Source organism: Ascaphus truei, chromosome 3 (genome assembly GCF_040206685.1).
Source record: "Ascaphus truei isolate aAscTru1 chromosome 3, aAscTru1.hap1, whole genome shotgun sequence".
NCBI lineage: Eukaryota > Metazoa > Chordata > Amphibia > Anura > Ascaphidae > Ascaphus > Ascaphus truei.
In genome coordinates, this window is record NC_134485.1 from 424,741,827 (window position 1) to 424,756,277 (window position 14,451).

At 44.2% G+C, this 14,451-nt stretch overlaps 1 protein-coding gene across 1 annotated transcript in view; it reads right to left on the bottom strand.

The window, feature by feature from the left end:
- The window catches only part of PDE2A (phosphodiesterase 2A), an 818,679-nt gene that overhangs the window by 490,345 nt on the left and 313,883 nt on the right, over positions 1-14,451 (bottom strand). The gene's annotated exons all lie outside the window — the stretch shown is intronic.

The window sequence follows — 14,451 nt, forward strand, 5'->3', positions numbered from 1 at the left end:
ATATACATATATACACACACACACACACACACACACACACACACACACACACACACACACATATATACATATATACACACACACAACACACACAAATACAGTTTATATGAGGCAGTAACATCCCTAAACTAGTAAGCCCAAAAAGTCACAGTGGTAGACAGTTTTACGGCCATTGTATACAGCCCTGTATTCATCCTCCGCTCTCTGCCTGCTCTCTGGGAACATCTCTATGGGAAAACAAGCAGGCTCAGGACATTTTCTCATGTTCATTTCCAAGATGGGATGCAGCCCGTGACCGCGGTGACCTGAGGTCACCCAGCAGACCGCAGAGCTGCAGGAGATAAGGAACATCCTGCCCATGTTACAGCAAACACCCTAATAAACATTTTTGCACAGGCACACAGGCTGGCGGAGAGGCCTCCTGAGCTTCCTGCAATACGCTGCTATCATGCACCCATCTGTAAACGTGTTATCTTTATTGGATAAGTGATGTTTGAAGACACGTTTACGATTATGTTGGAATTGAGCTGGATGGAAGATTATTATTGTACTCGCCTTGTTAAATCTAGTCTATTCCTTTCCTTCTCTTTATTTTCTTTCATGCTTTCCCCCCTTTTTATTACTCGGTTTGTTTCCATCTTTTTGCCTTTCTTCACTTGTTCCCGGTCTCAATTCTTACGTGTCTCCTTTTAAATTCTTTCTTTTTCCTCGACTCGTACGAACTATCCTCAAATCCAGCTTCTTCTTTGGATGGCCAAATCAGAGCAACATAAAAACTGGGCGAAAGCTATAATAATCAATATTTTATATGCGACCTGTAGTAATTGATAATCTAATTGTTATATTAATACAATTCTAATACAGGTCAAGGTGTAACCCGATGGGGTTAATTTGAGAGGCTGCTATACCAGTTTACAATGTCTTAACGTTCCATCGTTTGCAAAGAGCATTGGAACGATCTATGCCTCTTTTTCATTTAGCTCTACTCCATAACACAGAGCACTGTTTCACCTTACTAGTATTTAAGCCAACTCTATTCCATGTGACTATATACAGTCTACTAGTTATTGATGATATACAGTCTCACTAGTGTTGTGACTCCTGTATTAAACCGTATCCTTTAGCTTATTAAGTAGGCCAATTTGGATGCTGTATGATTATCATAGATCCTACCTACTTAGCTTCTTGACATATTGAGGCGTCCGCTCTGGGGAATTTAATATCGCTGTATATATGTATTTTTCACTCTCGTCGCTGTTATAAATTATTCATTTAAATGTTATTATTTTTGTTTATTGCCTAGTACCTATTCTATAGTGTCATATTGAGGCGATTAACGAATTACCCTCCCTATGGGAATAATGATATTCCGGGACTACCATAGTCATGCTAATACACTATATACTTTGAGTGTAACAAGATAGGGATCTAGTGTAAGCAGGCTGCCTCACACTGTTGTTGTTTCCATAATTGTTATATCCCAGTGCACCCTACTTATTATTTCCACTCTGGATTTTCGGTAGAGCGGTTGGTTATCCAATAGTTTACAGGGTGTAATACACACAAACCTCACAAGTGTGTGTGTGTGAGGATTGGACCTAGGCCCCCCGTGACGTCGCTGGTGACTCTTCTTGCGCAAGCGCCGCATTCCCACTACCAGGACCGTACCTAGACTTCGCCCCCGCACCACGTCCCGTGACGCAACAGAGGGCGTCCCTGTTCACACTCCACGCATTGCCAGGGGCACTCGAGGGGTTAATGCTGTCGGCAATTACTCCCCACCTGCGGTGCACCCCGCCCCTGCTTACCAGTGGACAGAATATGTCTAATTATTCATGACTCATTGCCTGCAAGCCTTCCCATTGGCTCCCTGGTCCTTATATGCTCAGCCAGCCCTGAGGCCAAATTGGCTGAGCATAATCGTCTGTTTATGTTTCGAAGTGCTTGCCTCAAGCATCCTGCTGCCGCTCTGGCTTTCTGCCTTAATTTTCTGTTACCTTTGACCTCAGCTTGTACCCGGACCTCTGCCTTCTCTGACCCCTGACCTTGGCTTGTATTTGGACTCCCACCTTCTCTACTCCTGGACCCCGGCTACGGACAACGACCATTCGACTTCTCCAATCCTAGACCACATTGAGTATCACGACCATTCTGACCGCTCCTACCCTGACCCGGCTACAGGACCTCCACTCTGCACTCCGGACGTGGTTATGCGATTGTAGGTCAGTGTATATCACACACTCGTTACAGTGTGTGTGTGTGTGTGTGTGTGTGTTATATACACACACACACACCTCTGTCTTTAGGGACTACTAGTTCTAAGGCCTTAACGGGTTAATTGCCTCAACCCTGTATGTCTTGTGACCTGTGATGCCATTATAGAGAGTATAAAGGGTATATATAGCTCCATCTTGTGTTCTAGAAGCAGGTTCTTCAGAGTCCTGACTGGGGTCCTCGCTGTGAGACCTGTATATAGGTTTGTGTGTATAGCCAAGTATACTGTATTAAGATGTGTCCTGTCACCGTTTGTTGTTTTCAGTTAGGAACATGACCATTACGTAGTGCCAGTTGTAAATACTTTAATGCTTTTTGCTTTTCTGGCCAAACTGGAAGGTTCCGTGTGCATTCCTGATCACATACTGTAGGTATGGGGAAAGTATGCCTTAGTGGGTTGCTAAATCAGCAGCCTAAAGTGTATGCTATAAGGGCCCAGTTGACAAGTGGTGGTGCATTACTAATCCCATACAAGAGACTGACATTTTATCCTTTACTATGGAAAACAAGATTAAGCACTTCCTCAAAATGTGTCAAACCTTAAAACTCACCTCTTACATGAAGCACCCCAATAACCTGGGCTTACGGCTACTGCCCCACACTCAGTCACTCCTACCACCCATTGTGGCCAAGCACTGCCACCTATAGCACTTATTCCCACACCTGCTGTCTCTGTAACTCTCCCATCATACCGCGTAGATTGTAAGCTCTCCGGGGCAGGGATCTCCTGTCCTATTGTCTCATGTTGTTCGTTGCACTTATTGTATTATAATTCCTTATACTGTATTGTCTCTATGTAAAGCACTCAGTACACTGTGGGCGCTATATAAAGATATAATACATACTGTACATATAAAGCTTTGCTTTAATTCCCAGACAATGTTCCAAATGGACATAGCTGGCAAACGCCATGGTACCAAGAGTAACATCCACACTGGGGACGCACGGCGACGGAGAGATGTTCAGGTGCTATGAGCAGCTGGGGCAACGCCATTGCATCTGTCACAAGGCTGCCTGTGTGAAACATGTTTCTGAGGATCGAGGAAATGTCCGAGCCCCATATAGTTACCAATTAACTAGGAATAGAAATGAATCTCTCCCTGTTCCTGCTGATAACCTCCGGGGATCTCAGGAAGATTGGTCAAGTTTACAGAAAATATCCCAATACTGTATTGTCCTGATGGCAGCAGGGAAAACCTTGAGCTTTTCCAACCAGTCATGTTGAGAGTCAATTTGAAGGAGGAAAATATTAGTGGCTAATAACCATTATTGAGTCCTTGAGGCAGGAGTGGCCAACTCCAGTCCTCAAGGGCCACCAACAGGTGAGGTTTTCAGGATATCCCTGATTCAGCACAGGTGTCTCAATCAGTGGCTCAGTCATTGACTGAGCCACCTGCGCTGAAGCAGGGATATCCTTCAATCTGACCTGGTGGTGGCCCTTGAGTACTGGAGTTGGCCTCTAGCAACAGTCCAGTTTCAGGGTCATGATGGGGGGGGGGGGGAGTTTGGTATGGCTTAAATAACACGACTTAGTGAATATGGGAGGAACATCTATAGGGAGAAGGGGCGGTTCAGTGGGTAAAGACACTGACTGGCACTGAGTTTGCAGCAGGGGAACCTGGTTCAGTTCACAGTGGTGGCTCTTTGTGACTTTGGGCAAGTCACTTTATCTCCCTGTTCCTCAGACACCAAAAAATAGATTGTAAGTTCTACAGGGCAGGGACTTTGTCTCCAAAATGTCTCTGTAAAGCGCTACGTAAAAACTAGCATCGCCATACAAGAACAATTATTATTATTATATCTTGTGGACTATATTGCGCTCATATGCATCTCATGTTCCTAACGGTCGTTATCCCAACACCAGGTTATTTGCCAGAGTAAGTGGCCCTATTTGCGCTAGTGAATACTGCATTCCCATTAAGGCGGCGTTGACAGGCAAATCTCCCATTTACTAGCCAAGGGTTTTAAAATATATATTTTTTTCAACATTTAATCTGCGAGAGCCTCTTTACCAAAAAAATCCCACAAGAACACGTGAAGAAGGGTTTTATAACCTTAAGCGTATGGTATGTGTCTAAAATGTATACAATACAAAGTAATATAGAAAGAGACAATGCAAACTCAATGCATACAATGAGAATGAGTACTTATACCACTCAGTGTTTCGTTGTCCTCTGTGCATACTTCAGTACAGGGGAGCACAAACGTTCCCTGCTGTGCCCCCCTGCCTGCTCTCCCTCCCTGCTCGCGCCCCCATCTGACATTGTCTTCGGCGTCAAAATGACGCCGCGTTGCCATGGCGACAAGGTAAGGGACGTTGCTGAGGCCTTTACGCATTCCCCTGGCAATAATTTAAATGCCTTGGGGGAAGAGGGGACCCCTGGAACCGTCGTACCCCCCCCCCCCCCCAGGTGAAAAATCTCTTGCATCTCTAGTATAACTTAAGGTTATAAAACCCTTTGTCACATTTTCTGGTGAGAGTTTTTGCTCGGTGGGTTTGGTAAATTTGTGGTATACAGGAAAAAAAAAACCCACGTGTGAGCACATTTGTATATGTCTCAGACAGGTCTGCAGCCTCGCCTCTCCCCATTATCTCTTAGCATACAGTGCTCCCACTGCAGTAAGGGATTCTGGGTAATGACATGCAAATGAGCACGTGTCACCTTTTCAATTAAAATCCATTTTAACACGGGACGCTTATAAGCGTATGCCTGCCGTATTACACAGCTTTTCAGCACAGACTGGGTTAAAGAAGTGCAAAGCCAGTAACCCTACTCACAGACAGCTATTTCAAGCTTTTGGGTCTCCTCAGTATGAGGCTGGTTATACTGGCTTTGCAATGTGAAGCTGTGATAGGTTTCACCCACACATTGTATAAGGTGGACCGCTGGGGAGGACTTTTCTGTGGAGCTGTAGATTTCACAAGAATTTGAGATACCGTCACTGTGGAACTTATCTGATTTCAGTGAAATCACTAGCGCTGTTTTTTCCCCCTTTCTATTGAGAGCCTTTTTCCAATCTTTATCTCTTGCAACTGGTGTATATATAGATAAATAGATGATCCATACTTTCCCCCCCATTTTGTTTACATGAATTGTGCTTCCGGCTTTAGCCAAAGAGATAAACAGGAAGAACAATATGAACCAGATAAAGTTTGAACGACCCCCTCCAAAAAAAAAAAAAAAATAGAAACATATTTATTTTTACACAGTGAGCAAATAATGAACTTTTACTTTTTGGGTGATCACATCAATTACATCAAGTTTTTTTTCCCCCCATGTTATACGAGACTGCCCCTTTTATCCCATTACAGAAGGGAATAAACCTTTGCGTGCCGTCCCCATCGTCGTGACGTCACTATGCGAATGGAAGAGGACTCGTTCTGCACTAAATGCTCCTGCCGCCCCAGACCTACTGATGTCATAGTGATGTCATAGCGATGTCATAGGCCAATTAAAGAGTTAAAGCAGCAATCCGCTCCACTCACTATTAAAGAGCAATCCGAGCAGTTTTAAATGAAATAAAAATATATACTTTCTTTTTTTTTTAATACATGCCGCATGTCATTATCTAATAAAATTAGTTTTATTTAAAACTAATGACCTAAGCTGCCGATCGATTGATTCTCCCGTGATCGATCAGTAAAATCCTCTTTCCCAGGGTTCACTAAACGACTGCCTTTCAGCTTCAATCGATCCTTCAGTCAGTGTAACTCAGCAGCTACAATGTATTAGTATATTACTAAGGCAACATTATATATTGTTACAGTTTGCAGCTCAAACTGCTGGGAATATTGGCAACAAATTATCACAAACAGGAAAGTGTTACAAAGATCTTACCCCTGCTTGGGAGGTGGGCTAAAGCTTGCTATAGAAATGAGAGGATGATCTGTATATTCAAACTCGTTAAAAATGGCATTGAGTTTTAAAATTAAAAAAATGGCAGCAAATATTACCTAATACTACAGAACTGATTTATTTAAAAACACACGTGAGATATTGCATGGATTGCTCCTTTAAAAGTTAATATCTGCTTTCTTCTTCCCGTTACAAACACCCTTGCTGTTATTCTGGAGCAATCACGTCCTTTTAAATTCAATGTCTGATGTCAGCAGCCGAAAATGTGTCTCCCCGGGAGATTAAAATGGCGGCTGCAATTCGCAATAATCAACAGCTGACGCCGGTGAAATAATACACAAATGAGAACACAGCAAAAGAATGCAGAAGGTTAAAGATGTCTCATGTTGCGCTGACCTCTCGGGGTTATGCGAGTACTTCATTCACTCGTGAGCCACGACGTCAGTCGTTACTAAGGCCTTGAGATCGGGCTCCCTGGAGGCTCCATTATGTACCAACAATGTCATGAAGGTTTTGCTCGTTGCCTGGGGGGGAACGGTGGGGGGGGGTGGGAGTCACCCCTGTGGCAGGCAGGGGGGTAGTCACCCCTGTGGCTGAACGGTGGGGGAGGGGATGTGGGGGGGATGGGGGGAGTCACCCCTGTGGCTGGAGGGGGGTAGTCACCCCTGTGTCTGAACGGTGGAGGGGGGTGGGAGTCACCCCTGTGTCTGAACGGTGGAGGGGGGTGGGAGTCACCCCTGTGTGTGAACGGTGGAGGGGGGTGGGAGTCACCCCTGTGTCTGAACGGTGGAGGGGGGTGGGAGTCACCCCTGTGTCTGAACGGTGGAGGGGGGGTGGGAGTCACCCCTGTGTCTGAACGGTGGAGGTGGGTGGGAGTCACCCCTGTGTCTGAACGGTGGAGGGGGGTGGGAGTCACCCCTGTGTCTGAACGGTGGAGGGATGTGGGAGTCACCCCTGTGTCTGAACAGTGGAGGGGGGTAGTCACCCCTGTGTCAGAACGGTGGAGGTGGGTGGGAGTCACCCCTGTGTCTGAACGGTGGAGGGGGTTGGGAGTCACCCCTGTGTCTGAACGGTGGAGGGGGGTGGGAGTAACCCCGTGTCTGAACGGTGGAGGGGGGTGGGTGGGAGTCACCCCTGTGGCTGAACGGTGGAGGGGGTGGGAGTCACCCCTGTGGCTGAACGATGGAGGTGGGACCCCCATTCTTATTTATTTATAAACATGTGTTACCAGGAAGTAATACAGTGAGAGTTACCTCTCGTTTCCGTGCGTGTCCTGGGCACAGAGTGATGGTGACAGATACATGGTTACAAACACATTCTTCTGCCATGCACATCATCCAGTGACCTTGCAATCATGTGATCACACCGCCCCCTCGGGCACTGAAAGGGGTCAACGGGCAACCTCATCATGGTAGAATACCTGCCAACGCCGCGTCCACACTGTGGTACTGATCCAGGCCAGTGTTTCTGCCGCTCTTACTCTGTTATACTAATGCAGGGGTGGGCAACGCCAGGGCTTAAGGGCCACCGCAGGGTCAGCTTTTCAGGATATCCCTGCTTCAGCACAGGTGGCTCAATCAGTGGCTCAGTCATAATGAGTGAGCCACAGGTGCTGCAGCAGGGATACCTTGAAAACCGAACCTGTTTGTGGCCCTTGAGGACTGGAGTTCCCCACCCCTGGGTTAAGGTGAACTAATGGCAGTTTAATAGATGCAAATGAGCTGACGCCAAGGCAAGTATATATCCACCTATATCTACCTATATAATTCACAAGAGTCCGCCCCATATGTCAGCGGTGCACAAACATTTTAGTCTGCGCCCCCCTGCCTGCTCCCCCCCAGCTAGTGCACCCCCCTTACTTTGTCGCCGGCGTTTCTGACGTCACAACGTCATGTGACCCTGCGGCATCATTTGACGACACGTCGCCAGAAGCCTGCGGAGATCAAGTAAGGATGTTACAGAGGCCTTGTGCGCAATCCCCCGGCATATCATTTAAATGCTTTAGGGAAGAGGGTGGGACCTCTGTAACTGACCCCCCAGAAAATCTCTCGCCCCCAGTTTGCGCACTCCTTCCATACGTCACTCTCTATAGCCTATACTGTTTTTCTGCCCAATCATTTTTATACAGTGTGGGCATATTAATAAAGCTATGAATAGATGCATACTGTACTGTACATGCATACATATTGTACATGCATACTGTACATACATAATACATACATATTGTACATACATACACAGTACATACATATTGTACATGCATACTGTACATACATAATACATACATATTGTACATACATACACAGTACATACATATTGTACATGCATACTGTACATACATAATACATACATATTGTACATACATACACAGTACATAGATATTGTACATACATACACAATCTACATACAAACATACACAATACATACATACACAGTACGTAGATACCGTACATACATACACAGATACTGTACATACATACATAGTACACAGATACTGTACATATATACACAGTACATTGATACAGTACATAGATATTGTACATACATACAAACATACACAGTACATACATACTCAGTACGTAGATACTGTACATGCATACACAGATACTGTACATACATACAGAGTACACAGATACCGTACATACACAGTACATAGATACTGTACATACATACATAGTACATAGATACTGTACATACACAGTACACAGATACTGTACATACATACTGCATAGATACTGTACATACATACATAGTGCATAGATACTGTACATACACAGTACATAGATACAGTACATATATACACAGTACATAGATACTGTATATACATACACTGCACTTAGATATTGTACATACAAACATACATAGTACATACATACTGTACATATGTCTTTGCTGGGAAACCCAGAAAAATTGTTAGAACGTTGAACTTCCACAATTTTAATCAAATTAAAACTATATTTGGCACTTATTATAATAGGTTACTGTGTGTGGGTAGTGGGGAGAGAGAGAATTGGGGGCATGAGCAGATTAATTTGGCTTTCAATGTTCTTCAAAAATGTGAACCCTGACATGTTATCAAAACCATTTTAGTCTCCATATAGACAACAGGAGCTTTTGTGTGATAGTGCCCTGATCGGCACTATTGCAGTTTCATGAACAATCCCCTTAGAATTTAAAACAGGTATTTAAATCGCTATTCAATCCATTCATGGGACAATGTGTAACATACACGCGGGCCGAGCTAGCATCAAATCTTTTATGAAAGTTTTTCTAAACACTGTAACCCTTTGAGTGAGAATTAGTGCTATTTCCTCTGCCTTATCTCTTCATTATCCTACTCCCACTTACAGCCTTGCCCTTAGACACGAAGGGGATGTGCATAAAATCCTCATTGTGGAGGAGCACAATAAATTGGCAGTCCCCCCCCCATGATGAAGACATCAGTTCCCAAAATATGAGCCGCTGAACACATTACTGTCATCAGTTTACTTTAGCCCTGGGTAGAAGGACGTGAGACACTGCAGTGACAGTAATGTGTGAGTGGGTCATCAGAAGATAAAGAGATTATAATGGGACACTTAGCACCTTGGACTGAAGCCCTGCCTGCTAGAAAGTCCTGCTCCTCCGTGGCACTGACAGTAAAGGTTTATGACTACTGGGACTGACAGCAATATCATAAGATTTTAGAGCCTGCATTAACCGTGTCACTAAAAGCCAACCTCAGCCCTTCAAGACCACGTTATTTTATTTTTATAGCAGCAGTAAATTGCCTCTATAAAAGCCCGTCGGATTTACTACTGACAGCCTTTTTTTATGGTGCAATTAAATATATTTGTATGTATGTATGTATGTATGTATGTATGTATGTGAGTATATATATATCTACTATATATTTGTGAAATCACTGTATGTCTGCGTCCCAAGGGTCAATCGCATTGGACCTTGGGCCTGTCACTCCTGCTCAGGCCATGCCCGCCCCCGCACACCTCTCATTGGCCTACGTCCAACACCAATGCCACACTGTCCCACCCCTCACTGACTCTCATTGGCCTGCGTCCAATGCCCGCCCCCGCACACCTCTCATTGGCCTGCGTCCCACCCCTCACTGACTCTCATTGGCCTGCGTCCAATGCCCGCCCCCGCACACCTCTCATTGGCCTGCGTCCAACACCAATGCCCTAATACTTCCACACTGTCCCACCCCTCACTGAGTTTTGGGAACGCTGGGGCCACGGGCAACGCCGGGTTTCTCAGCTAGTATATATATATATATATATATATTATATATATATATATATATATATATATATAAAAGCAAATATAACTGTATGCTCATCTGCATGTCTTAGGCAGGTCTGCAACCCCGCCTTTCCCCATTATCACCCAGCATACAGCACTTCCACTGCAGCCAGAGATTCTGGGAAATGACATGCAAATGAGCACACAGTGTCACTTTTTGCCTCAATAACCATTTTTAACATGGTTCCCTATAGGCTTAAGCTTGCTGCATGGTCACAGCTTTGAGCACAGCCAGGGTTATATATATTATATATATAAAATCTTTTTATATATATTGATTTTATTGATCTCACTGATAAATGAACATATAAGTCTACATGAGGACATGTATAGAGTAAATAGAAACATATTTCTCTAATCAAATATATTACCAATACAGTCTTTTTTTGTGTCATTAACTTATTTGAATATTGGCGTGCTATTTCCCCCCCAAATTTTTTTATATACAAACGCATACGAAGCCGGGCTGCTGACTTTGCGTAGAGCCCTTGGTGTCTTGTGCACCGTATATAGCACCGTTTATTGGATATTGGCCAAAACGTTACATTTAAATAATATAAATATACACCCACACACACTTACACTTGTCTGATTGGTTTATTTAAAAAAAAAAAAAAAATCGCCCGCCACTGCCACGCGTTACTACTGGAAGGGGACTGGCCCTTTAACACGTGAGCTAAAACGTTCGTGAAACAAAGCAGGATAAAGACAGCATTTCAGTTTGTGAAACCCCCTGCATGTGGTTAGACCTCCAGGTCTATTTAAGTGGAAGATAAGTCCTGAGAGCATTCGTCCAACTTCTAAGTCTCTCCAGCAATGCAAATGCTCAGGCTGGTCCGCCAGTCTCCCAGTCACAGAGGAAGGTCTCTTCTTGGAGTCCAGATCGCCTTGATGAGTTTTAACGCACAGTTTAAAGCTTAGTGCTTTTTCAACGTTCCTGATGATGCTAATTGAGTTAGGGGGGAGATTATTTCAAGGAGATTCTTCCTTTAGCTTGTTGGATGTGTCAGTATCGATTGAAACTGCCATCCAAGATCTGCCAGTCATGGAACCAGCTCTTTCACCCAAATACTCCATTGCCTGTGTTACCTCTGACAGCATGGACATCAATACTATAAGAGCTACAGTATATTATAAACAGCTCTCCCGTTTCCGCTGCCACTGAGAGGGGTTATTTACTAACCAGCCCCATGTTTATCCAGACACAGAATCCCATGGAACGCCAGTGGAGATGTTTCATGGCTAATCGGGGGGAATGATGTCCCCTGGTGCAACCACAGTGCTGCAGCTGACAAACTTAGTGAATAACTCCCTGAGTCTCCCGGCTGCAAAGGTGGAGCAAAATCATAGAAAAAAAACAGCACTGTATATATCAAAGGAATGTAGATTTTTGTGTTTCGTCATAAATCAAAAACAACTCTTTTTTGGGGGGGGGAGGGGGTTAAATAGACCCGTCTGTGTACAGATGTAGCAAGACCCTGGGGACAGTGTCTGCCGCAATGGAGCTACAGGGGACCATGTTTCTGAATGGGACCCCCGGCACCGTGAATCCTCCAGTGTCGTGACCATGGGTGAGCTATATCTCTATCAGTGTCCTGACTGCAAAACTAGGCCGACTGAACAAGATTTATTAAAGCTAAACGCACAGGCGCACAGGCGCACAGGCGCAGTCACACAGACCCACAATCCCACAGACACACAGACACAATCCCAAAGATGCCCAGACGATGCAGTTGAAAAAAGACATATGTCCATCAAGTTCAGCCTATGCTAAATTTAGACGACAGATACTTTATCCTATATCCGTACTTACAGTATATTGATCCAGAGGAAGGCAAACAAAAAACCCCAGTCACACATTATCCAATGATATGAGACTTTTTCTTTAAGTTTTGCAGCTGGGAAACCCCAATAAATAGATCCATTCCCTCTTTCTCCTATTCCATGTACTGTAGGTACGAGCTGGTGAGCACACAGTTAACAGAACATTCGGGTTCATGTACCAAGTTCATATTTGACATTTTGTTATACATCAAAATGTAAGCGCTTTAAAAAAAAAAGGGTACAAACCTTCGTAAAGTGGGATATGGGATTCGGGTTCCACACCCCACATCGGAGTTTGATGAATCTACCTATGTTGTTTTAAATGCAGAGTAAATGAGTACTTCAGTATTAGGTGATCCTTTTTTTTATATGGACTAACAATAGATACTATAAGACAAGTTTCCCAGAGTCCTCTCTTCCTCAGGACTGCAATACTGGTTTACAAAGATCCCACGAGTCTGTGTTAAACTCAAGTTAAACTCCTGGAATATTTAGGAAATCAGTATTGCTGACGTGAGGAAGACACCAAACTCTGCAAAGCTTGTCTTATGATATCCAAGTACTCATTTACTCTGCACTATTGCAACTGGACCAACATGGCCATTTCTACTTAATTAATTGTTTTAAACGAAGTTGGACAAATTGCGTAATGCTGAATACCCGACTGATGCCAAAATTAAAACAGAATGGCACGTGTTTTGTATTTGTAGCGAGTATTAGTAAATATCAGTGATTAGTGAAATTATGTATAATAACCAAACTGAGAAATGAACACATTTTGTTACCCTACATAATGAAACACCTGAGCCGGTGCAAATACATTTGTGGGTGATACATTGCAAGGTAATTCTGCACGATATAAACAGATTTTAGAGGATTTATGCCAGGCGGGGGGTGGGGTGTGTGACACAGGTCCAACTCATTTTTTTGGGGCACAATTCCATGTGTGGTCTTGCACGGCCCACGTCTTCTGCGCCAATATACGCTACTCGGCTAAAATCATTTTTGAACCTTGATGAGCACATTAAAAAAAAAGGTTAATACATAGGATGGCAAAAAGAAGGGGCGGCACTGCCATTAAAAAGCAGGAGGCTCACAAATAAAATGAACTATTTATTCCTAAAATGGATCAAACATAACCCCTAAATAGCTCATGAAGCACCACACCTACACATTTCGGGCTGTATGCCCTTTATCAAGGTGAATGGGCAACTCCAGAGTAAAAGTAATGGTAGTTTAATATAAAGACTCACAGGAGGATGAAAAGCACAAACGCACCGACGCGTTTCGTCCCGTGGGACTTTCTCAATACAGTTGGTGGCTGTGCTCCTTTGCTTCACCTACTACTAGTCCCTTATCCCCTGCCAGGGATGCTGTACTAATACCCCAATACAGTGGAGTGGTCCAAGCGGAGATATACACTTTAAAGAGGATTCTACCTGTTTCTGATGCGCCGGTCACCTATATTTGTCCAATACACAGGATGACAGGAGCACAAAATCACCCAATACTTTGTCATTTCCATGCGTCAATTTTACTCCAAACATTCATAGGCCCATTAAGTTCTTTCCAAGTGAACTGATGAACGGCATCATTAACTGTGTAATACCCCATTCCTCGTTATACCCCAGAACAGCCTGTACCTCTGCTTATCCTCCTCATTACTTCTAATGCAGAGGTTCTCAACCTCAGTCCCCAAGCCCCCCGCCCGCAACAGGTCAGATTTCAAGGATATCCCTGCTTCAGCACAGGTGGCTCAATCAGTCCCTGCATCAGCACAGGTGGCTCAAACAGCCACCATCACTCTTTGACTGGGCCTCTGATTGAGCCAACTGTGCTGAAGCAGGGATATCAATAAAACCTGGCCTGTTGGGGGTCAGGGGGGGGGGGTTCTTGAGGGCCGGAGTTGAGAACCTCTGTTCTAACCCATCCCCAATAAAATACTCGGGTAATAAGCGTTTCCTCTTATCTGTGGCACATCCCACTCATTATATTTCCATTGTACAAATCTAGCCGTACTGTACATAGTAACTGCGTTCTCCCATCCGTGGGCTACTTGCATCATGATTTGGGGGTACACTACCCCCTCTTCGCTTGTAATAATAGAGCAAGGCGTCATTGATCCCACATCTCATCATTTAATGCCTTCCATAAAATTTCTTCATCATCGAAGCATCAATATTTACCTCCCGGAGCT